At 36.1% G+C, this 26029-nt stretch overlaps 1 long non-coding RNA gene across 2 annotated transcripts; it reads left to right on the top strand.

Annotated features, from left to right (window-relative positions):
- The first annotated feature begins 6615 nt into the window (after positions 1–6615).
- Positions 6616–24763, top strand: LOC138913186 (uncharacterized). 2 transcript variants are annotated; one of them, XR_011418838.1, is made up of 4 exons: positions 6616–6718; positions 23669–23836; positions 23895–24074; positions 24521–24763. It is a non-coding gene; the product is annotated as an uncharacterized lncRNA (long non-coding RNA). The 2 variants fall into 2 exon arrangements; XR_011418837.1 differs by having other exon boundaries at positions 24508–24763.
- The last annotated feature ends 1266 nt before the right edge of the window (positions 24764–26029 follow it).

Genomic DNA, 26029 nt, shown 5'->3' with positions numbered 1-26029 from the left:
GAATTTTATATTTCCTTTTTTTTTTACAATCATTTTTATCTCAGCATTCCTTTTATCTAAAATCACCACATCTAGTTTTTAGACGACTTCAGACACATTCCAGCTGTCTGCTTCACTCGTCTCCAAAATTTACTATCCAAATTTTACAAAAAATAACAAAAAACAGCCACTCAAAAATTTAACAAAAAAAAGATTAGCAATTCCAATTCGCATCTAAAATGGCCAATTTATTTTCCAGTATGCTGCCCACGAATGTTTACCCCGAGTCGAGTGATATTCGCGATTCGAGCAGCAGCAATGGAGATTTGTTAATGCCGGACGTCGATCTGATCGCCTCGATGATGCCACATCTGTATCCTCTACCGAACATCCAAACTCATCGAAGACAGGATTCGACCCTATCAAATTTCGAAAGTTCTCCCCTCTCGGATGATGAAAAACGCGAGCGCATTCGTCTTCACGAAATGTTAAGTCAATATGGTGATCCCAACGACTTTTAAAATCTGGTTAACCGTAGAAATGACTATGAGCCACCGAGAGAATGATTGATTGAATCCGTAGCAGATAATGAATGGCTTCTTTCCATGATGTGAACTTTGAAATCAATGTTTCGATTTATTTTATTCAATAAATGTATAAGGTCAGGATATTTTAATGGATGAAAAATAATTAAATGTTTTACTTAAAATCTCTGTTCATTGGAACATACCTCAACCCGAATTCTTTAAAATTTTAATTTTTAAGTAAAAACAACGCGAATTCTTTAGCATTTTAATTCCTAAGAAATAACCCTAATGTTAATAGCTTTGAATACCTTTTAAAGTCTATTTATAAAGCCGTTCTTTTATGTATTCTATTTATGTGATCACTATTGTCCAAAAAACACATATTCAGTCTGAGTGTTGGTGTGTGTGTGCTTATGCTGCTTTGTTAGTACATTTTTCATAATTTACATGTTGTTTGTTTGTTTGTCTGTTGACTTTTTTATGTACAACCAGAGACTTGACTAAAAGCTGCAGCTTTTCCCCCCCTTTTCCCTCCTTCTCTCTGAGTGTGTGTGTGTCTTTTGAAACTGGTTCAATGCTTCGGCAGACATTCCACACACTCACTTATTCACAGTGTACCATGTACACACATATACCATTTTCAAGCGCCATTTTTTTTCCACGTTCGTTATTTAAATTTCTTTGGCGCTGGGCTTCATAAAAAAAATAAGCCTATTTATTTAATTGAAATGCCAAACAACAACAAAAACCACAAAAAGGAAGAGAGAAAGGGAGACTGAGGAAAAGCTTCCACTTTTTTCACACGCTGTGCGATAATTTTTCCACCAGCGGGAAAACTCACTTCCATTCCACACAAACACACCCATTGATGAGCGTCAATATTTGCCAGGGGCGCTCAACGAAATTCGCTGTAAAACGCAAACAATTAAGCATTTTGTGCAAATAATTACGAGAAAATTTTATAGCCCTGGTGTTGTTTGTTACATTCTGCGTGTAATTGAAAAAGATTTTGTAAATGATTGAGAGCAGCCGTGATACCTCGTGGATTTGAAATTTTGGATGTTTTTGTTAAATTTGTGGGAAATATTAATTTACTTAAAATATAAAAGCTAAAAAGCATAATAAATAGAGTAACCGCGCATTCTTTAGGTTTCGAAACTACCATTCTATCATTAAATTTGAAGATTGATTGGATAAACTAAAATAATAATAAACTAAATTCTAAAATGAATAAAACAGCATATAAAATTGGAAAATGTTATATAATCTTCAAAACGCGAATTCTTTACGTTTCAAAAATACGATTTTATCGAAAGATTAGATTGAGATAGGTTTTTGGGATGAAGTAAAATCTTTTAAATTGTAAAATCCCTAAAGAATGATTTACTATTAAAATCGCTTGGCAAATAGTCCTTCTGCTACCCTCTATCTGTGGAAAATGTGCTGCATAGCGACAGGCGCAGCCATTCAGAATTAACTTTTGTGTGGCCATAACTTTGCGGTGGACTTTGGCGAAACTTTGTTACATTTCTGTTGCAGTTCCTAAGCAGCTTACCAAGAAAAGTTGGTCGGAACGAGGGGGAGGCAGCACTGGCAAACAGACTGCTAATTTAATGCCTTCTAAAAAGAGAGTTGGAGGAATGAGAAAGAGAGGGGCTAGAAAGCCTCAACTTTGACCCCTGGAATATTATTTGCGTGTTCCGGCCGCCACACAATGGAGAGCCCGCATTTATGAAATCAAATTATAATTTACAATTTGAGTTTTCCCCAATTTGAAAATTGTTTTCCTCTCCAAGACTAATTTTTCTTTTTTTTCTTAGCATTTTATTGCTATTTATAACGACGTGCGAAATCTCACACATTGTTCGCATTGTGTTCTGTGCTGGTGTCTTTCATGTTTGGCAGTCATAAAAACGAAATGTTTCTGTTTCTGGCCAATTTTTTGTTGTATTTTTTTTGTCATGTTTTAGCCTGTTGGGGATTTGTGGCACGTCTAAAAATACAACAATAAAAGAGGCGAAGAAGAGCAGCAACCAAAAGGAGAATTGTTGCCAGCTGCTGCAAGGGCAATTAAAACATGCTACAAAACAAGACCAAAAATAAAAGCCAAAAAACCAAAAAGAAAAAATACATACAATACAGGCAAAAACAAGATAGCAAACACAAAGTTATTAAAGTGACATTTTTACAAGTGTGTGGAGGTGGAAGGAAAATCTCTAAAAAGAAGGAGACTAAGCAACAAAAAGCGATGTCAAAGCGAAACGCAAATCCAATTTTAAGCCGCCCCAAAGCCGCAGGCCAAACCAGAAAATAAACCAAAAAATAACAAACAAACAGAAAAAACTCAACGCAATAACAACACTAAAAACAATGGCTACTTAAGCCACAGGGATAAGGAGGGGATTTTTTAGGGGGCATCGCATCCACTGGCCATGAAGCGTTTGATATGCATGACAAAAAACCATAACGTAAATAAAGAAAAAACGCTAAACAACAACTTTGAATTGTGGCTTGAAATTAAACGTTTACAGGAAAATCATCAACAAAAAAAATGCAGAGCTGAAATATATAACGAATTCAAAATTCTCTTTTTAAATATTTATTTTTTTAAAAATTACAAACAAGTTTATTTTGATTTAAAAATATTTCAAAATTATTTTCAATTGATTTATAAAATTGTATTTAATTTCTTTAACCAGCAATTAAAAAATATTTTACTCATTAACATGTAATTGCATTAATAAATCATTTAAATTTAAATAAAATCAGATTTCAAAATTCTAAAAAAAAACCTTTCTGCTTCCAAAATTTAACTTTTTATAAAGTTCTAATTAGTTTACGTATCAAAAAGCCACCTAAGTTTTTTCTAATCCAATGAAACCCTTTTATCACAAAGCTAAATCAATTTAAAAGGCCATTTGAAAACACTTTGGCCAACAATATGAACTGTGCAAAATATTTTTCGGCCAACGCCCAAAACTTTCCAGTTAATCAAAGTGTTTTGAGCCCTGGCTAGTTCGTCTAACTAACCTCCGAACCAATTCAAACGCAAATTCGGGGCAAAAAAGTTATCCTCCCTGAACGCTCGTTTCACCATTTCACCATTCACAACTTTAAGGACAAAGTTATCATGCCCAAAACGCTCGTTTCCCCTGTTGTTCCTCTTGTTGTTGTTGTTTCTGTGAGCCGATGTGGCCGCCAGGCAGCTGCCAAACAACGTGCTCCTATTATGGCCAAGAGTCCAGGTAATTACGCCATGGACCAGGCCAGAACCCAGAACCCAGAGCCCCCCAGAAGCCAGAAGCCAAACGCATAGACAAACTATACGGCGGAAGGCAGCCACACGCGGAGACAAAAACCCAACTTGTCCGCCGGCGAATTTGTCAACATGAAAATGGCAGCAGAAACAGAAACGCAAACGCCAGCACCAACAACAATAAGCCATAAACTGCGCTCTCATTTGCACCAGTTAGTTAGTTGTTGGTGTTAGTTGCACTAAGAACAATTTATAAAAAATGAAGAACAATTCGAGCTTTTGGTTTATACATAAATCAAAAAATTTACTTGTTTCTTTCATTTTTAGGATTTAAATGGAGTTAAAAATTTGAATGAGAATTCAGGTTTTTAATTTAGGAATATTTTAAATCTCTTTTAAAGAAGCCTAAAAGTATATTTTGAATCAGATAGTCCGATAGATATTGGATCTTGGGTTTTTTATTGCATACTTTTAGACACCTTTATAAGTAGCTTTTTCAAATTTATTTATCCAATATGTTTGCATTCTGGAAAGTTTCAACTTATTTTTTAGTATATTTAGGGATATTTAATTTATTGATCTTTTTTAATTATTTTAAACTTTCAGTGCAAATTTAATTATGTGCTAATTTCTTCAAAATTTGATGAAGTTTTTTTGAAGTTTCCGTATGGTTCAAGAATTTAAGGCAAATAATATTTTTAGTTAAGGAAAATTTACAAAATATCCAAACTTAATATTGATGTTTTTCCGAGTGTTTATTTGTGGTTATGCAAAAAAGTTTGGTTTTAGGTAAAAACTGGTGAGCGGTGGGTGGTTTATGGGAAAGGGGACAGGGCGACTGGGGGAGCTAAGGTTAGACATGCCGCGACATTGCCGTTTGGGGAACGCTTTTGACGCTTTCCGCTAATTTTCCGGCTTGCCTGCTACACCTGTCTGCCTGGCAAAGAAAAAAATAAAACAGGGGAGGTGGAGGGGCACTTGCTTTTTTACGCCGCGCCACAGACGACGCCTTTGCCACGCCCCGTTTGACGGTGTTTTTGTGTGTCCTTAATCCCAAACGCTTTCATTGTGCATAAATTACGCCGCCTAAAAAGTTCGCCTCTCAACGCGGCCACGCCCACTCGACGACTGCCGCCCCCAAACGCATATATATGTACCTGTATATATAGAGAAAGCGGGAGCACTCAGCACTCCTGTACCTTTGCCGCGCCTTTTTAGACAAATTAAAAAACTCTTATCGAGCCTTGAAAAACTTTTCCGTTTTTCACTGCGGTTTCCCCCCTCCGATATGGAGAAACTCTCTGCCATATAAATTGTTGTGGCTCCGGTGGTTCTTGTCGCCTGTAATAGGACTTTAAAAACGTTTTTTGAGCGCACAATTTCTTCCAAAGGTTAAACGCGGCGAATGCGTGATATTCTCTGCGAAATTATTGCTCATACGCACAGATGTCCCAGCATTTAAAATGTCAGACGACAAATTGCAGTCAGACAGCAGACGAGTCATAAAATTCCAAGCTTTAGACGATGTGTTAAGAGATTAAAAAGGGCGAAAGGCTGAGAATGATTGAGAGTGATTGGAATTGGGAAATATTTCTTTAAATTGTTAGATACACAATCTTTGCAATACAAATAAATAAAAAAATAATGTAATTAAATTATTAAAACAACTATCGACAATTTCTATAATTGAAATAAATATTAGCACTCATTATATTTATGTTTTGATCTTGCAAAGTAAAAGCCTTAGGAGTTTTAAATCCTAAAAGTGAACTGTAAATAACCTCTGACCTTTAACTGATTGATTTTACAATTTGTTTGTTTGATTTTCCCCAAAACAAAAAGAGGTATCGGTAATCTCCACTCAAAATGCAGTTTGCCAAAGCCCCCGAACACAAAATGGATTATAGCCAGCTGTCTACCGGGTCTGTGGTTTCGGCTTTCCATTTCAGCTGGATTTTCAGGTGCCTGGCGCTTACCTGCAAGTCTGGTCTTATTTTTGGCATTTGCGGTAAGCCATTTTACGGCACTGCAGTTGAGAGTTGTGTGCTAGAATCTTTGATTGAATTTGCTGGCTGACATTCCCCCGGGCACAGAACACCCACAGCAAATGCTGTTTGGATCATTATGTTAAATGAGACGTGGCATGGCATGACAGCCATGAAACCTCATGATTTGCGGCGCAGGACTTAAATGTAATTATTAACTACACTATGCTAATTACTCCGAACGCAAACGGGAGGTGAGAAGAAGGTGGGCCCAAAACAAAGGCCTTTGGCTGCTGGCCAATTTGGTTACCTTGGCTACAATCTGCGCCTACTTGTCTTGGCTTCGGCTGCCTGTTGCTGGATTTCTTGATTACACTGAGGGGAAAAATATATTAATGAGGGAACATTGTTTTAAAAATAAACAATTTAAATGTAGCAATTAAAAATATAACACGTTGTCGGTTTTAAGTTTCTTACATTCAGAAACAGTAATACACCAATCCATTTTGAAACCTTAAAATATTTCGTTATAGAAGTAAAATAACACACAGAATATTTTTTAAGTAATAAATATTAATATAATATTGTATTTTAATATTATTTGTCCCACTACTTTGGTAGTATAACAATTGAGTAGGTACTTTAATTTAAAATATTAAAATATTAAATAAAAACCAAATATAAAAAATTATTAAAATTAATTAATATTAATATGATATTGTATTTTAAAATTATTTTTCTATAAATACCATAAATTCTACTGAATATCTATTTATTTCTTTGCTTTTACTTGTTTCTTTGTTATTTTCCAATATATATATAAAAAATCACATACCAAATTTCGTGTTACTTTCAGTGCAAGGAAGAGGGTTCCTCTTACATCTGCTGCTCCATTACGGTCACCCAGGACATTCAGGAGACGTGCTGGCGCCTTTTCGAGAGCCTTACCCCCTGCCAAGCCATTTCCTTTGGTAAGTCACTCATTCAGTTCAGTTAGTTGGCTGGCTGGTTGGATGGGCGAAGTGCTCAGTGCTCAGATGCTCAGATGCTCAGCTGCTCAGAGCTCAGCAACTCAGCAGCGTGTAAACATTTTCATTCGCTGCTCAGATCCTTGTTGTTGTCGCTGTCAAGTTCTGTTCCGTGTACATTCGAGTGTAAAATATTGAATTATGATGGCAGCTGTTTCTCAATAAAGGGAGCAACAAAAAAAAACAATAAAATAAAATAAGGGACAGGGAGCGAGAGCAAGAAGCATTAAATCTTTGCCACTGACAGCAACTTGAACTCATTCTTGTCATGCATGAGTGTCGAAATGCAGGACAACCAAAGAAATGTTCCACTTTGGTTTGTCCTTAAAAGGTTAGGAATACATAAGGAAATTTTAGTATTAATAGTTATGATTTCCTTTTCTCAATATTTTTTTTAGTATTTAAAATGCAAAGATAAATATTTTGTTTTTTCAATTCGTTTTAAAAAGGTGTCAAAAAGTATGCAGCAAAAAATTCAACGAACTTATGAAATTAAAATTTATTGCTGTATACTTTAAGGGCACTATATAAATGAATTAATTTCTAATTTTAAATATCCTTTAAACTTTTAAATAAAACAAATCAAAATGAGATTATTTTAATCAATCAAGTTTTTAATTTACCATAAAGACACAATCGATTACTTTGTTACTTTTTTTACAATCGTTTTCCCTTTGCTATCTCTACGTCAAAGTACCTTCTCTTTGAGCAGCGCAAAGAATGCTCCATTCATTTTAGCCAGAGGCATCGCATAAAGAAACGAACTCAAAGTGAGTGCAGGTCAAATCTTTGTATAAATTACACAATCAAAGGTAAAAGTTCGCCCCTCCGACAGCTAATGCAATTTGCCATGCACACGGCACCGGGACAGGATGCAGTTTGTCTGTCAATTTGGGGCAGCTGATATGGGATACATATACAGCTGGATGCTACAGAGCATAGAAGCTGCATCTGCTGGCGAATTGAATTATAAGCTGACAAGCGCGCGCTGAATGCACCACACGGCGTATGTGTAATCCATGCCGAAAACTACAAATTGAGCGCCGGCAAATGCTACCTGACTGAAACTACCAGAGAGAAACGAGGGATCGACGTAGTATTGGGGTATCATCATGCCGAAATCCCGATTCCGATTCCTCATCCTTCTACTGCCAAAAACTCTTGCCTCCTGCCGTGTTTGCTCTCTGCAGCTGGTTCGCTGGTTTGCTGGTTGGAAATCTAGGTTGAGTGGGCGGCAAAGTGATTGCGATTGTCATCAGTCAACGCTCTAAAAGCAATTGTCTACATTGTTTGGCTTGTTTGGATGGCCAAGATGCACACAAACATTCGTGGCAACACACACACACAGAGTCAGTCCGCCGAAATGCCTCCAATGCTTCCACTTCCACCTCCACATCCACATGCCACACGGATGATGCCGATGCCATGAGCATTGTCTTGGCAAGTCGCAAGTCCACGCCTTTGTTTGCATGCTCAGTGGGTCAGTTTCTGGTTGCGGCCCCAAATGGGTTACTCGATATGTTCTCCACGTGCCCCCCCCAAAAACCCACTCGCCATTTGTGCGATTGAGTGCCGCACTCAGTGACGGCAGCAAATTAAAGCTGATTAAGGAGCAGCTTTTTACTGAACTTCTCTACTACTTGGTACTTGGTACTGCATGCCTGGAAAAGTATGCTATAAAATGCAAGTTTCTCAATGGAATATATTCTTTTTACTTTAGACTTGTAAATATTTTTAAAAATTAGTTATTTTATGTAATGCTTTTGTAATTGTAATTTGTAGGCATTTTTAAAAGAACTTTTTAACTTCTTATTGAAAAATTCACAAATTTAAAAAGCAGCATTTAGATACAAATTATTGTTTTACAATAAATCACTACGATTTTTAAAGCACTTTTAAAGGTGTCTAAAAGTATGAAACAATATATTTTTTTCTTAAGTTGGGGAATCTGAATAAGACGTTGTTCTTTCACACCATACTTTTAGACGCTCTTATAAATGATTTCAAATGTTTATGTTATAAAATATTTACATACTTAGTGAAAAATACTATTAAATTTAAGCCATGAATTTTCTATTGATTAAATCCAATAAAACCCTTCTATTTCCTAAGCTTCACTAATGAGCATTCGAAACCCCAGTAGCAACCCTCGCCCCTCAGTACCTCCCGACATTTAAAGCATTTGCTCATTTAATGATTGGACTTTAACCACCACAGCAGCAGCAGCAGCACTTAAGTCTAATTAAAATGTTGCCCCCTAATTAATTAAACAATTTTGGGCCAAAAGGCAAATGACAACCGAGAAACAATATAAAGCCAAAAAAAGAAAAAAGGAAATCAGGCCTGCGTGTCATTATCAAAATTCTCGGCTCGATTTATGTTCCGCCCAAATAGAGATAGATAGACTGAAAGCGAGAGAGATGGGAAGAGAGAAGAATCCGGCCACTGCCAACATTTGCTAAGCGCATTAAAGCAAATTTATGTGCAAGAAAACAAGACCAAAAAAATGGAGCTCACAATTTTATCGCAAATATTGCAAGCGGCCCAGAAAAATGCCACGCCCACTCAGACTACTTTTCCATTTTTTTTATGAGCCCCCATTGCCTTTCACTCATTTTACTTTCACTGGGAGTACAAACATTTGTGGACTATTTTGATGCATAATTTAAAGCGGCCTCCGGAAAAGAGCAAGACAGAAAATTTAAATGCAAATTTAAAGTTTGCCACGAGGAATAAAAGTATGGAACTTAAAGTCAAAGCCTCAAGGTCCTTTGGTTTTTTTTCTCCTCTTTTTTTGGGTATGACAGGGGGTTGTGGGCGTGTCTCGATGTCAGAAATGCTGACCCTCATTAGTTTGTTCGACTTGTAGGATGAAACAGATAAATGTTATGTTATATCTGGCCAACATGTGCCAGTTAGCTAATCATATATGAAATTTGGCCAGGACGAAGGACAAGGGACCCTTTGACCATTTTTGTGCAGGCATTATGTGAGATTTACAAAAAGGCAAAAAGTAACGAAGTAAAGTTTGAAACGTTAAAAAAGGGGAAATCAGGGGAATCCCCTTTGGGTAGAAATAACCCACCACACTTTCGTCCAGTTTCCCCTGTGTGGTGGAGTTGAGTTTTCTTCAATTGCAAGCGCGGCAGCCTTAATTTATGCAAGTTATTATAAATTTACACGAAAAAACAACATTAAGAGAGGAGGCTTTTTGTTGGGGGAAATGGGGAGGCTATGCTCATAAAGGAAGCATTGCTTAAAATTTGTTTCGTACATTTTTGTGTGCTGCGGTCTTGATTTTACGATGCGCAACGGAAGGAAAAATAAAATTATAATAACTGCTGAAATTGAAATAAAAGGAAGGCATAAAATCATTAGCAGACTGAAACTGCATAAAGTCAGGGTTGGGTAAGTCAAGTCAGGGAGATCTTAACTCAATTGCACTAATGGAAGTGCCTGAAATGCTTGGAAAATCTCTAACTTAAATATATCCACACCAATTAAGGCAATTATTGCAATCAATCGAGATGAATTAATTTCATCGGCAATTAGGGATAAGAAAATATATTGAACAGTAAACAGTGAAATTCGAGACGAAAATTATTCAATTTGGAAGCCGAAGCCGAAGCCCTGGCTATCTGTAAATTAGCTTGCCTATGCTCGATTTCGTGCGGGTGCCGAGCGATTAAACTTTGATGTGCCCTCAACATTTAAAGCGCCAATCAAAGGCAGCGAGTGCAAACAATTAAAAAGCGTGATTCTTCATTGGCTTTTAATTGCGCCAGGACACGCCAGCACATGCCGCATGCAATAAGGACACAGGAAGAAAATGTACGGAATAAAATCTAGAAAATTGTATCTTCAAATTTTATCCTTAAAGATTTTTTTAATAATTGTTTCCTAGTTTAAATTATATTTAAATTTAAATTTGGCAATTTCTATAGTTTATAATAAGTGTCTAAAAGTATGTAACATATTTGTAACGTTATATTTTAGTTAATTTCAAAAGTCCACATAATTGTTTCACTGCCTACTTTTAGACACCTTTAAAAGTGATTCTAAAATATTATTTAAAACGAAACTAAAATGTATTTTTCATGAATATTTTCTATCTTAATTTAATTTAATATACATTATAATATTATTATTTTCTCTACCCAATTTTTCCTTCTGTGCAAAGTCATATAACCAAAGTTCAACTTCTGCTGAAGCGGTTGGCAATCATCCTTTAACCCCGGAATCCCTTCCAAAGAAAAGCCATTGCAAAACTGCACTCGACTCGAACCCAAACTCAACTCTCAACTCAAGCTCAGCTCGAAACTCGGAACTCGTCATTCGAAACTCGGAACTGTACGGAACAGAACAGAACTCGACGCGCCTCGGCTCAATCAGGCAGTCAATCAATCAAACAAATTGCACAACTTGCTTAACTATGCATATTGAATGCTGTCACAGACGTCTCAGTGCGGCTCCCAAACCGTTATAAACTGCATAATTTATGACGTTGTCTGTCAGGCAATTGCCTAAACCATCTATTGATACTATTTTTTCGCTTGCACACCATTTGCAATGGTAGTGTGTGCATTTTTCAGCAGAGTAAAGAAATAAAAGGGAAATTGCTAGAGATGATGAAAAAGCAGAATGGGGCAGACAAAGTTCGTTGCGTTGCGTTTCGGGGCAATCAATTTAAGTCTTTGACTCTTTTCTAAACGAAGTCTTGCGGTTAAGAGGGAAAAACCAATTTAAAATTTAACACAAGAATCGATGAAGCTAACCGCAAAACGGGTCGATGGAGTGCGGAGCCAAAGACAAAGAGATTTTTATGCAGGCTCACAGCAGAGGGCAAGTACCTATTATAAAAATTAATAGGTAATATCCTCTTAATTTCCTTTTTGTGTGAGTATAATGCACATTACTGGTGGATGAACTATCCATAAAAAGCGGTAAGACCCATTTTACGGGAAGTAAATTTTTAATAATTTAGAATTTATGCAATCAATTAAATCAATAATGAGATGCTTTAAACTTTAAACAATCGACTATACTGGCTCTACAATTTTTTTAAATAAAGAGTAGATTAGAAAGATAATTGTACTTAATTTTATATTTATTTATCTCTCAAAATATTCCTTATTCAAATTAAGAAGGTTTTTAAAATGTCTTTATTAAATAAATATAAATATATATATCACAAATAAAATTAATGAGCGAATAATTAAATTTAAAATGATAAATATAAAAATATTTCAATCTCCATTAAACCGTCAAACAAAGGAATTCCGTTTTTGTGTACTTTTAAGGACTTTAAATTCTTTAAGTTCCCGACTCGGGGTGTCAATTGCTCCGCCGAGTGCCAAGGAAACACGTAGTCGACCCTTAAATTGACATCCCTTTCCACTTTCGCACTCACACTCTTCCCCAAACCAAACCAGAAAAAAAGAACAAAAAGCGCCTTTTGGTTCCCTTCTTCCCTTTTGTGTGTGTCATTAAGGAGAACTTTCATCATATGTTGTCGCCGTCTTCGTTTTTGTCGTCGATTCCTGTGGGCAAGTTTTTGCGGTTAAGGATCCGAGGGTTGAGGAAAAAAGGAATTTGCACAATTAGCTTTTATGCGGTATTGTGGTGATTAAATGAGCTGCAAACTGTGTCAAGTGTATGACGATGATGCTGATGATGGCCAGGCTCAAAACGGCAGGAAAACGGCATGAAAGGCAGCCAAATGAAAGCGGCGAAAAACAGCACGACTGGGAGAGATAGATGGCTCAATAACAAATTGATGTATTAATCAATCAGACAGACTGAAGGCGAAGGCGAAGTTCGATCCAGATTCCAGATTCGGGGACATGCAGAGACACTCCAGCAGACAGCTACAATTTTTCAAAATAGGCGAGCGCGACTAACGAGATGAATCTTACAGCAAAAAGGAGCCACTCTACGTGCGCACTGAAAGAAATTAGTTACGAGTGTGAAATATACATGATAATTGTTTAAATCTCCCACTCAAATATTCAAGGAGTGGCACAAGAATCTATAGGGTTTTTAAATCGCTTCTTAAGATGTCTAAAAGTTTGAAGCAAAACATAAAACATCGGATTTCCAAACTGAAAATATTGCATTGCACACTTTTAGACGCTTTTACAAATGATTTTATAACTTTTTCTGTTTTTATGATTTATAAACCTATATGTAATATCAAAATCATTATTAAAATATTATTTTAAGATACCAAAAATATAAAATTACTTGTACGTAAACCAATATCTTCAATCTTTTTCTCTCCGTATGAGAATATGTGGCGAAAAGGTGGGGTAATGTGTAACGCCTTCAAGCTGCTTTTATGACGTGGCATAAAAACAGGCGCGTCCAAAGACAAAAAGCCATCATCAGCATTGGTCGCTAACAAGCGGCGTCTCTTCATATGCCCCACAAAATCCAACAACACATACCACACACTCACAAAAATGCCCACGACAGAACACAAACAAATGACCATGGTCAGATTCCCACTGCCAAAGAACGAAAAAAATGAGAGCAGGCATTAAATTTTATGACATTTTGAGGCCCACTAAACTTTAACAAGTTCCCCAAACCGAACAAAACGAAACGAACGCATTCAAAAGGCTCAATGGCAATTCTTCACATCAAAATTAAAGCCATTTCACGGCGCAATCGCATTTTTTGCGCCCACAGGCAACGCGGCGTATACGTGTTAATACCGCAACGTTCGGGACGTGCCAAGGATTTCGAATTTGTCGCAGGACAACAAGCAGCGGCGACAAGCAGCATTTAAGGTATTTTTATGTGAGATTTTATTAAAAAAAAATTAGCATATTTTATGGCATTTCGACCAGATATCAGATAAATTTCCCCTAATGCTTGCCCATCATTCGAAATGAAAGCTGGGGATAAACGGAGCTAGGAGAGTATTTTCATATATTTGTAGGTGTTTTTTCTTGGTATTTAACACTTTAATTGGATTTAATATTTTATTGCATATTTATAATTTTTTTGCGTAAATTTAACAATTTATTTAAATAACATTTTTAAATTCAAAATATTCCACTAAAATCTTAAAAATATGAAAAATATGAAATAACTTTGAAAATGTAGCTTTAATTTAAATTTAAAGTTTTTTTGTTCATTTAAGTATTTATTTAAAATATTTTTAAATATTTATATTCATCTAAAATCTATCTACAATGTTTAAGAAATTAAATTGGATAACTATAAATACTTTAACTACAATTTATAATTATGTAATATTTATTTATCAAAACCCTTTGATGTTTTCCATGTCATTTCTAATATTTTATAAAAGTACACTTTCTGTAGAAAGTGCAACAAACCCAATCGATGGCGACATTGACCTGTGGTAGAGATTTATGCTTGCAATGTCACCACCTGAGCACTTTTCCGGTGTCCGCATCCGCATCTCTATTCCAATCAGGCAGATTGCTATCCGAGTATCCGAGTACAAGTGACAAATCCATGTTTTCCCCGCTCAGTTTCAGATGCTATCCTTGGTAATCGGTTGCAGTAGCAGTACCTCCCCCAAAGACCCTTAGAGCTATCAGCATTCAAGAGGGATGCATTTAATATTTAATTTCAGCTGCAGCGGGAGAAAGAGTGCGCTACTTTTATTACCTTTGCACCGTTGACACAACGTTTAAATCCCACGCCATGTTCACTGACAATGCCGGCAGCAAAGGGATTCGGATCGGATCGGAGTAAACTATATATACAATATATATAGGGAGGGGTGAGGTGGTACCAGGGGGTCACAAGAGAGCAACTGCATGGCTACAGTTACACAGGGAACGCGGGATTGCCTCACAATGGAGTGCACTCCGTTTGCAATTTCGCATTTATTGTCAAGTGGTTTCAAAATACATTACACAAAAAGTTTTGTCCCGATTTTTTCTACTTTTTCTTCTACTTTTTTAACTGAACAACTGAAGCGGACAACGAACTTTAAGTTCATCAATCAAGGGAAAAGTCTGGTTTTGGGGTTTCCTTTTCGGTTTTTTTTTGTTAACTGCATTAAAACTGTGGGGCTGCTCAATCACTGACAAGATTGCTGATTTGATGGTTAAAATTCTATTCAATCATTTATGTTAAATTTGATTAGGAACGGAGAAGAATGGAGACTGGAACCCGGCTCATCAATATTTTCTTGGGATATATATAGCTTCCTGCTTGAACCTCACTCATCCTCATCCCCAAAATGTGTGTAATAAATTCGCTTATGGCTAACGCTGGCAGATTAAATGGCAGCTGATTTATTTGAGCCACCCTAACTTGACCACCCCAATCCCCCATCTTCACCACCTTGGAGGCCCGAAAGCACCGCAATACTTCGCTAAGCTCAAACAATTTTGTCAAATTGACCAAACTTAAGCTTATTTATTATGTTTGCGGCTTACACATTACACATTAAGTCCCAAAGTCCTGTCGACTAACTAAATTGGTTTCCCCCACAAATACACAACGAAATTTGAATTTATGGCCTACAAAATTCCCATCTCTCTGATATCTCCGCTGATAATGTTTTTTGGGCCAAGTCTGAAGTTATCGCAATGAAAAATTATCAGACACGGCCACATAATCTGAAAAGCATAACTTTGGCTACTTACTGGAAAACTATTTATCCACTGACAAATGATGCTGCTTGCGAAAGTTTCGAAAGCGCCACGCAAAAGGCAAAACAGTTTGTGCAACTTTTGAAATGATGGCGAGCACAAACGGCAAAAACGCAAAAAGTAACTAGCCAAAATATGGAGCGGAGTTGGTCAAAAAGGGAGATTGGCAACTAAAATGTTGTAAAATATATAGAAATATTTTTAAGAAATTTTAAATTTTCCTTTTTTTAGGTAGAGAGAAGTTTAAATTACTAGTTGGTTTTTTAACTATTTTTAAAGATGTTTTAAGTAACTATATTTGTATTTAATGATTAACTATTAAAGTGTTGTACAAAATATTAAAACATTTTTAAATAATTGTAAATTAAAATTTGTTGTATATTAAACTTATTTAAATGAATTTTTGATTTATAAACTATTTATAAAGAATTTTAAAATTACAAAACTTTAGTTACTTTTTGAATTGTTAGAATTTTGTAAACAGCTTTAAACTCTCAAAACAAATTTTTTAAGGTTTTAGTAACAGCAAAAAATTCCTTTTATTCACCAAAACTTTTATAGGCCCCTTTTATTCACTAAAACGCCCCTGACCTGGTCCAATTCTGAACGCTTCATGATAACTATTCAGCAACCAACAGTTTTTCTTTCCATTTCCCCCCTTCTTTTTTTTGCAGTCTTGAGCTTGGGTTTCAACTTTCGCTGCAATTACGCGTTCTGCAAGACAAAATCACTCAAACAAAATGGCGCGCGTGCGTTTCATTGAAATCCTGATGGTGGGGCGGAAGGCCAAGGGCGTTGGCATCGTTGCTGGTGGGTTCAAAGGGGGTGGCGGAAATAAATACAAAAAAGAAAAAATATAGAGCTGACTGCTGCCGGACCAAAAAGCAGAGCGAAGTGTGCACGAGTATTTTCCGCAAACTGATTTAATTTTTTATGGAGCCCCCGCCTTGTGAATTTTATATACACTTTTTCTCTGCTTCTTATTTTTCACTCGACGTTACAGCTTCTGAAGTCGTGTTGTTCTGCTTTTATGTTTGTTATTTTTGTTATTTTTACTACCGCATCTGCAGTCGAGCTGAACTTTAGTCCGTCTGTCTGTGCAAATATTTTCATTGCCTGTTCGGATATATATGTCATTTTGTTGCAGCGACAATTGAAACATTTTTTATGCTCTTTTATGGCTTATTTGCCCAACAACTTTCATCCTTCAGGCGGCAGGAGGCAATCGTCACTTGAGTAAAAATAAACAAAGCAAAATTGTTGAGCGGCATTCGGTGGTTCGATTCCGATGGTCACTTCCGGCTCGCCATTGTCTGGTTTTTGAGGCAAGTACACTGTGCAAAACAAAAGTATACCGGTTAAATAAATTATAAATTGAAAGAAATAATTATAAATTGGGAAATAAGAGAAATTAATTTTGAAAAGCAGCTATCTTTTTCATTGCATACTTTTAGACACCCCTTTAAAGTTTTTTAATACATAGGACTTTCTAAAAATTTCCCAAAACTAAAATAAGGCACATCACAATACAAACCAAAATTTCTGATATTAAATTTAAACTATGGTTTTAATTAATTTAAAATGATTTTATATAAAGACTTTAATTACAGGTTTAAAATAAATCCATATTTTTGAATATTTCTTTTGTTCCCTGTAGCTTTACAATTATCCATTACTCACCACGCAACCCCAACCGCAAATGTCCCAAACAGATATCACGCCGATAAATGGTTGACATTAAAGGTCGCAATTTAAATACAATTTCTCAGCGGCATAACTTGGTCATTGGCTTAGCGGGCAGTCGAGTGTTAAGGCTTCGATGCCGCTGACGATGCCACCTGCTGCCATTTGCCACCTTTTGCTCTTGCGGTTGACAATTCACGGGGCTGGGAGCTGCCAAAGTTTTGCCAAATGCATCTTGACTTGGCTCGAAACTTTTTTGGCCTGCTGCAGGCGGCAGGTAACAGCAGCAGCAGTAGCGAGTCGAGCGGAAAAGTTAATTCACCTGTGAGACTCGACAAACTTTGCCACATTTCCAACTCTGCGACTACAGTGAGCACTCACTAGCAGGGCCGAGAGCAGGCGAAATCAGCAAAGCGTTTAAAAACTGCAATAAAAGCCATTTATTTACTTGTTACAATGTCCTTCACCTGACACAGCAGCTGCAACTGCAACTCATCTCGCCCATGAGGAAACCCCTGAAAAACTATAAAGCCCAGCTGGAAAAACTTGCCTATGCGGAGTACTTACATATGTATGTATGTGAGGAAAATGTTGTCGACAGCAAATTGTGACATTGCAATCGTTAAGGGAATTGTGAGGAGCTAAGTGTGTCGAATGTGTGATGAAATCATTTTCATGGCCGGTAGCTATGCTTAAACAAGATGTCTAGGAATACTTAAGGTCCAAAGCAACTCGGGTAATTAATTGCATTTAATAATTGATTGACATTAATACTTTAAATTGCAATCAATTAAATTGGGATTGCAAAGTCGCTATAACATGGGGAATTATAAATTATTTACATATATTAGAAGAAGTTACAAATTTTTAATTAATAAGTAGAAATAACTAACCAATAATAATGTAAAACAAAAAATGTTCATTTAATAAAGTCAAATTCCACTTTAAAGGATAAAAAAGAAAAATTAAGAATGTAATTTATTACATTTATTTATTTAAATAAATCACTAGAGTTTTTAAATCACTTTTAAATTTCGAAATAGGTGTCTAAAAGTACGCAGCGAATAAAGGATTGCCGTCTTCCTGAATAAATTCATAACATTTTTAAGCTTAAAATATATTGTTGCATACTTTTAGACAAAAATTGTTACATGTAAAAGGTATAAAGCATAGATTTCTGTAGCACCCCTAATATTATTTCAGGAGCTAAACTAAATCATTAACATCTTAAAAAGCATACTTAAATTTGAAAATGAACAAGTTTAAATATTTCCTAGATGTATATCTCTTTATAACTTTCTTTAAATGGTTACCAGGTTTCTCAATTTAATAATTTTTTTAGGAAAGAGGAGAGTGAAATCATGGCTTCCTTCCTTTTTACCCATCGGCTAATTTGCAGTTTTCTGCGGTCTCAGCTCTCAGATGGTCGCACGTAATCGAAGTCCCAGTCAGCTGCCAGGAGCACCAATCAATCACTGGACTAGGAACTTGGCGAGGGTCCGGAAAATAGGACTGAAAGTTGAGAGACGAGGGAAGGTTTTCTTCTTCTCAGCAAGTGTGATAAGTATGCTAAACAAAATGTTATGTGAGCCAGGCCAAAAACTGAGCTAAACTGAGCCTCTGGCCGTGCCTGGCATGATAAATCGATGGCTGCGATGGATGCGACTTTAAATGCTAGTTGGATTTGCCACGCCAGATAAAGATCTGGACATGGATACATAGATATATAGATATATATCTATATAGATACCAGAAGTGCGACACGTGCGTATGAGTAATTTATATTTGATTGTAGCATTTCCCATCGTCTGTCTGTGCGTCATAAACAAATCCAAAAGGACACGACACGCGTATGTGCACACAGAACCTAAGATATACAGGATATATGTATGAGATAACCGGGGGGAATGTCGTCTCAACTGGTGTAATATTTTTACGCATGTTGACATTCAATTTGCCAATTTGTCAGCTCGGCTGGCAAAGTTTCCCTAGCTTCGATGGCCTTTGAACTTGCCGCTGAGTTTTGTGCCGAGTTTCATGAATTAGGTACTGATTTGCCGAACGCTTTGACAATTCCCATTCAATGTTGTGTTAATTTTTCCGCACATCCAAACCCCCTCCCACATTTGCTTATGTTTGTTTGATTAGTTAAATCAATTTTATGATTATGATTATGCGCATTTCCAGCGATAACAAGCCGTGACATTCATTCCCAGTCATGCACACGGCTGATAAAAAAGGAAAACTTTTATTTGCCCAGCGAGAAAAAAGTAGCTAAAAGAAAAACAAGCTCAAGTGAAACAGGGAAACTTTTCGCATGAATTCGAAAATGTGTTCAACGCACACAAAAGCACAGGCGACATTTTCCATGGGTTTTTTGGGCCAACTTACTGGGTGTGTGTGTGTTAGCTGGTTTGAGCACACATACTCACACACAGCGAAACTTAAACGGAGGGCAAACAAAAAGGGTTTCAAGTGTTGGCACAATTTGCTCAATAATAGAATTTCCTAGTAGCACAATAAATGACAGTCGAGGATGAAATTGAAGATGAAATGCTCAAATAATGTCTGAAGTTATTAGCCAATTTTGTCATCGATGACGGAAACATTCTTGAACATTTGGGGAGAGTGGAAAATAAAATTAATTCCTTCACTACACTTGATTAAATATTTAACAATCAGTCAATTCTCTCAATAGCTCTTAGCCAGTTTAACATTGATAAATGAGTAACATTTAAAGACGATTAAGAAATTTAAAACAAATTGATTAATTATGGGATAAGGTAGAAGGATTAAATCAATTAAAATATAATAATATTATTTTTTAAAACTCAAAAGTGCAATAAATATTTTTTCTGCACACTTTTGGACACCTTAGAATTTAAAAATCCATTTCACTTTAATTCTCAAATCCAATAAACATTTTTCCCTATTAAGAAACCCCATATAAATGCTTTCGTATAAAGCAGCTTCAATCTGCAGGAAATTTCCCTAATGCAAATGCCTTGCGAGTTGCATAATTCTATTGCCTGTTACATGCAATTACACAAAGTAAAACGACTCAAAGCGAGTGCTCTGCCTAGCCACGATTTGCATTTTGCATTTTCGAATTACAAGTATACTTGGGGGTTTTTCCACTTTTTCCTTTCCCTTTTACCAACTCCCCTTCCCTCTGGCAGTTGGCCAAAGATCATAAAGATTGCCATCTCTCAAGAACCTTTGCTTCGTCGCCAAGGCGCCAAATACGAAGAGGGGAGGTGGGATTGGGGTTGGAAAAATCGGGGAAAAAGGGGGTCTATGCATAGTCGATGCATGTCAAACGCAAGTGCAAAACAAAACCCAAACAAAACCGAAACAAAGCCCAAACACTCAACCTGACCACAAACGTTAGAGAACTAACCCTTGACCCCCCTTACCCGTCGTCCTTTTCCCTTTTAGCCTGCATCCAGAAGTGCGTGCCAAAAAAATATACACGAGCGTAGTTTCTTTCCGCCGTCTGTTGTTGCCCCTCGTTTAGTTTAGTTGGCTCGAAGGCGTGTCTTCAGCAGCCCGAATAGCTTCAAGAACTACTCTTTTTGCGCCACAGAAGGGGTTTGGATGCACTGCGAAAAATAAAGATGAAATCGATCAAATCTTTGGATATTTTTAGGATATTTGCTGAATGAAGAATAATTCGTATTTTATAATTAGGCTTTATTTCATTGGTTGGTCACTATTATTTATTAGTCATAAATTTTATTATATCTAAAAAATGTTAAATTTGAATTAATTTATATACGAAAAGAGTGCTAAGAAAATTTCTACATTTTTAAAATCTTTTATAAAGGTAACTAAAAGTATGCAACAATATATTTCGATTTAGGATCTTCAATAAAATCATCCTAAAAGACTGCATATTTTTGTATTGCATACTTTTGGACACCTTTATAACTATTTTGTGAAACCCTCAAACTTTTTTTAGTAGAAAAATTAAAATAAAAATATGAAATTCCAAATATTAAATGAAAAATATCCCAAATAATTTTTAACAGCACAAGATTTACCTATAGCACACAGACCCACAAGCAAACATTTAAATGCAGTTCGAGCAAACTTCCTTGGATAACCCCTCACCTTCGCCCTGCCACCTCCCAGCTGGCCACAAGGTCACACAATTTGTGTGTGTCTGATTACCGAAAAAACGAAGAGGAGCAGGCTTTTTGGAGTGAAAAGGAAGGGAAGGGCAGCGGCAGTCAGGACACCGGGAACGATGCAGTTCAAAATTGTGTTTCAGGAGTGCATCCTGTAATGGCCGAGTGCTGAGTGCTCTTAGTGGTGGAAAAAGGGCAATCGGTTGGGAGGGGAATGGGAAAACGCACTGCATGGAAAGTAACCAAAAAATTATGGCTCTTGTGGCCAAAAACTGTTTCAGAAGGGCAGGTCCTCCAGGTGTCCGTGTTTGTGTGTGCACCTGTTTACTGGAGTGTAAATGCCCAAAAGTGTGCTCCGAGTTTATTTATAATTCTATATCCATTCGGCTGTTGTGGTCGAAAGACCATTCAAACATTCAAACATGGCCCAGGCCACAAACATTTATGGCTAACAAATGCCAGCTTTCATGTTAACCGAAAAGTGCGCCACAAGTCCCAAAAAAATCATGCTTTACACGCCAATGGAGACCTAAAAGTATCCTGCTGCTGGGATGGGTCTACTACAATTGGCAAAAACTTTGCCAACAAATTGGAACTAGTTTTTATGGGTATTTTTTGGGAATTTGCGTTATTAAAAATTTTAAGTTAGTGAGACAATCTTAAATATATTTTTAATTTTTCCAAAGATCCATTTCTATCTAAAAGTAATATAAAAATAAAATAAATCCCACTTTATTAAAAAGTTTCTATAAAATATTTTAAAAAACCAGAATCAATTTTTTAATTTAAAAATCTTAGAGCATCTATAATTCGGTAATTAATTCCACAATTTCCCACTTTTCAATCGCTCTCTGCATACTGAAATTTTTATTTGGTCCCGCATAGTTTCGCTTGCCAGTTTTTGAATGCCAACTCTCAATCTCTTCGCTCGTTCGCAAACCGTGAAAAAAAACGTGCCAAAAAATAGCTGAATACGGGATGCGGTAGTTACGTTTGTACGTTCCGAACCGAAAAAAATCAATAGACCACGTTAGAAAGTCGAAAGTAGGCAAGCCGAGCGAATGATGAAAGTGAAGCCGATGCCGCAGGCGCAGCAAAACCAAAAGGAATCGCAAACTTTCTCATGCACAACAAACACGAACGAGATAGAAACGGAGAAGTGGCTACTAGACCGAAAAGCACCTACTTCCCTACTCGTACTCCCCGACCACGAATTGAAATTATGACTAAAGTTTTGCATGCAAATATTTTGCGAATTTCCACGTAGATGGCAGGAGACAGGCGACCCAGGCAGGAAAAGCGCCAGGTGAGCGAAAAGTTCGCAACTGCTCAACTGTGTGTGAGTGTCGGTGATGCGAAGGATATGGGATAACGTAATATAACGGGATCCTTAAGTTCTTTAAGACCTTTTACTTAAGATATACACAGTAGTACCCCATGGGTTACTATCTATTCTCTGCCGCTGCGCTGCCAGCACACGCAGTAAACTTTTTTGTATAATTCAGATTTAAATATAAAGATCTTGTAATTTCTAAAAATTTAAGGAAAACGTTTTAATGATATCCATATATTTTATTATTTTTATATTCTTTCAAATAAATTACTCACCTTAGGTTATACTTTATAGTACCTTTCTCATCTCTACCGAGTATATTGCAAGTGCTGAGTTTTATTTATTTTGCAAGTTACTTTGCCAGTGTGTCCATGTCGCAGCTGGGTCACTCGCAGATTTCAGATTCCACTGTTTGTTTGTATGCCAGTTCAGTTACGGATATTGAGCGTGGGTGCTTTTGAAGCTTTTGATTTTATTAGAAATTGTCAGAGAAGCCAGAAAGGAGCGACGTGACCTCAAATGCCTAGCACAGGCACCCGACAACAGCAGGTGGTATGGTACCCCCTGAACTACCTGTACTACCTGTGTATACTAAACACATATTTCGTAATAGAACAAAAGAAAGTTTCAAATAATGTGCAGGCAAACTTGACGGCAACGTGAAAGGCAATGAACCAGTTGAAGGCAGAATGGGGAGGTTAAACTGAAGGTTAAACTGAACTGAATACAAGTAGTGAAGAGCAAGCACGAATTTTCTCATTAATTTAATTACTATATTTTGCAGGCTTTAAGTTTTTAATTAGACAACCTTTTTTTAGTAATTCTACAAGCTAGATTTATTGTATTTCATTTTTCAAGAATTAAATATTTATAGTATTTTTATTACCTGTTAATTTATCCATAAATGTAACCCTCTCATAAATGCCTACAGTTTCAATTTACTATAATTTTCTTAATTGTGCAAAGAGCCTTCAAGTCCTTGATAAATTCTACAACATTGTTTCCATTTAATCCAATCACATGCTGTTTTGACTTGTTTCTGCTAATTAGATTACTTTTGTTCAGCACTGGGATCTTGGTTTCATTGACAATGCGACATATTCCATAGACAGTAATTGCGGACAATAACTAAAGCCCCATCTCGACTGCAAAACCATATCAGCATATCAGGCGGCCACACACACAATGGGCTAGACAATAATCTTTGGGCCAAATTATGCCTTTCCCTGGGACAATCTTGGCAAATTATCAACTGGACAAGATAAACCGACGTCAGGTGCGAAATGCTTACATCTGCATTAAGATGCACATTTACATTTTGCCCATTTGCCCAGGAGTTTGGCATCAGGAGCATCGTCATCAGGAAGGAGCATAAGGAGCCAATGCAGCCGGAGGCTAATGGGTTTGGTTACCACCGAACGCCCACCACTCGGAAACCCAATCCCTGGGGCGACATTTGCACAATTTGCATACACCAATATTAAAAAGAGAGCACTTAAATTGCTCTGTTTATGGTAAGTTTGATAATAAAATATTGTGAATTAAATATAATAATACCATAAGGTAGATATGATTAGGTACTATATGATCTTAAATATTTTCTAAGAAAATCTTGTCTACAAAATATGATCATTAATAAACCCTTATTGTTGTATTTCTTTTGACTTGGATGGCTTATATTTAATAAAATAAAATTATATTTATTATTTGGCTTTCACTCGAAAAGATCTCTTATCAAAAGATCTAGATAAAAAATAATGGGTTAAATAAATGTATTAAATAAAATTAAATAAGGTAGATAAAAATGTATTTTGCTTATCCTTAAAATATTTCGTTTTATTAATACTTAATTTTATTTAAAAGAAAAATAAATTAACAAAACCAAAAAATATATACTTTTAAAATTTAAAATTTAATATATGCAATTTGCACTTTAATTTTTTTCAGTGTTTTTTTCTAGGTAACTTACAGCCATCGATTGGCCTGCCAACACTCGCCGCCAGGAAAATAGAGATATCGGGGGGCGTAGAGCTGTGGAGCTTTGGAACTGTGGATCCTGGCAAGGCTCTGTCATGCAATATTCACATGAATGAATTACCTTTAATTGATGCAGCATATCCAGAACAGAGACAAACACAAAGGAGTCTCCTCTGGGCAGTTAGATAGAAATACCTGAACACATATTGGTATGTAAAACAAGAGAGTACACAACATAAATTGGCATTAAATATTGAGGGCTATTACCTAACTGAAAAGCCAGACAAACTGACCGTGTTAACTGGGACATGAAAGGGATTTCCCATCGCCCATTTCCCCTTTCGAATTGTTTGCTCACAGTTTGTTCTGCAATTCATTAGTTGTACAAAATATTTCAATAACAAATTGCCAAATGAAATTTGCATGGGCACGTTCATATTGGGTGCAAGAGAGGGATGGATGAGTAGAAGTGGGGATCCATGTTGCCATCTCTCTTTGTTTAAATAAAAACAAAAACCTTTTAAATAAAAAAACTTCATATTTCTAATAAAGTCTTAGGTTTTTTATTTCAATGTAAAAAATTCCATTTGATGAGTTAGACGGAACAATTTTTATAACCTCATCTGTACAAGTGCTCGTGTGTGAATTTGCATAGTTTCTGTGTGTGTGCCCCCATAATTAAGTTGTATTTGCCGTGTAAAAACATTGTCCAATGACAATATTGGAATAATATTGAATTGCACATAACTGCACCTGAGCAAACTGACTTTTCGGTGGAAAATCATATTGCCTTGCCGTCATAAAAACAAATGAAAGTCGAAAGCAAAGAAATATCACAAGAAAAACACTACCTTTTGTTTCCAGCGAACAAGAAAAGCCACTTAACCGCAAAAACCGTTGAAATTTAAACATAAACTTAAATTCAGACTCTTCACTTATGTATACACTACGATTGTGTTTTAATTATGTTTCATTTTCAATAGTATTTTATTCTTCTAGATCTTATAGTGAGCTGTATCTCTTAAAATGAAATGTTAACTTTTAAGAGTCGTATTAATTGTCAATTAAAGAAACAAAATATAATTCGTATTTCTAGCAAAAAATTTTAGCATGATTTTCTTTTTTCATAAGTGCTTTACTTGAATCTTAAAGTCGTTGGTTTAAAAATAATTTTCGGACAAGTGGATAATAAAATTCCTTGAGCACGTTCTATCGTTTATTGCCAGCAAGTGCATTTAATGCGAGATTTAATGAGCAAAAGAGTGCAAGGAGAAGGCAGGGTCACAGATTTTTCAAGGATGTGAAATGGAATTAAGTTTTCAGCTTATTTCAGCAATAATTCATAAGGTATGTTCCAGTTTTCACTTTCCAACAGATCGCTTAAATTAATTTTCATTTAATTTTTTATTTTTATTTGGAACTTAATCGTTAATCCACTAAACATTAATAGAATTCAAGGAATAATTTAAAGAACCAGAACCAATCTTATAAA

The sequence above is a fragment of the Drosophila takahashii genome, chromosome 3L (genome assembly GCF_030179915.1).
Source record: "Drosophila takahashii strain IR98-3 E-12201 chromosome 3L, DtakHiC1v2, whole genome shotgun sequence".
NCBI classification, from domain to species: domain Eukaryota; kingdom Metazoa; phylum Arthropoda; class Insecta; order Diptera; family Drosophilidae; genus Drosophila; species Drosophila takahashii.
Note: the sequence above shows the minus strand (reverse complement) of the source record. Positions and strands in the feature narration are given on the sequence as shown.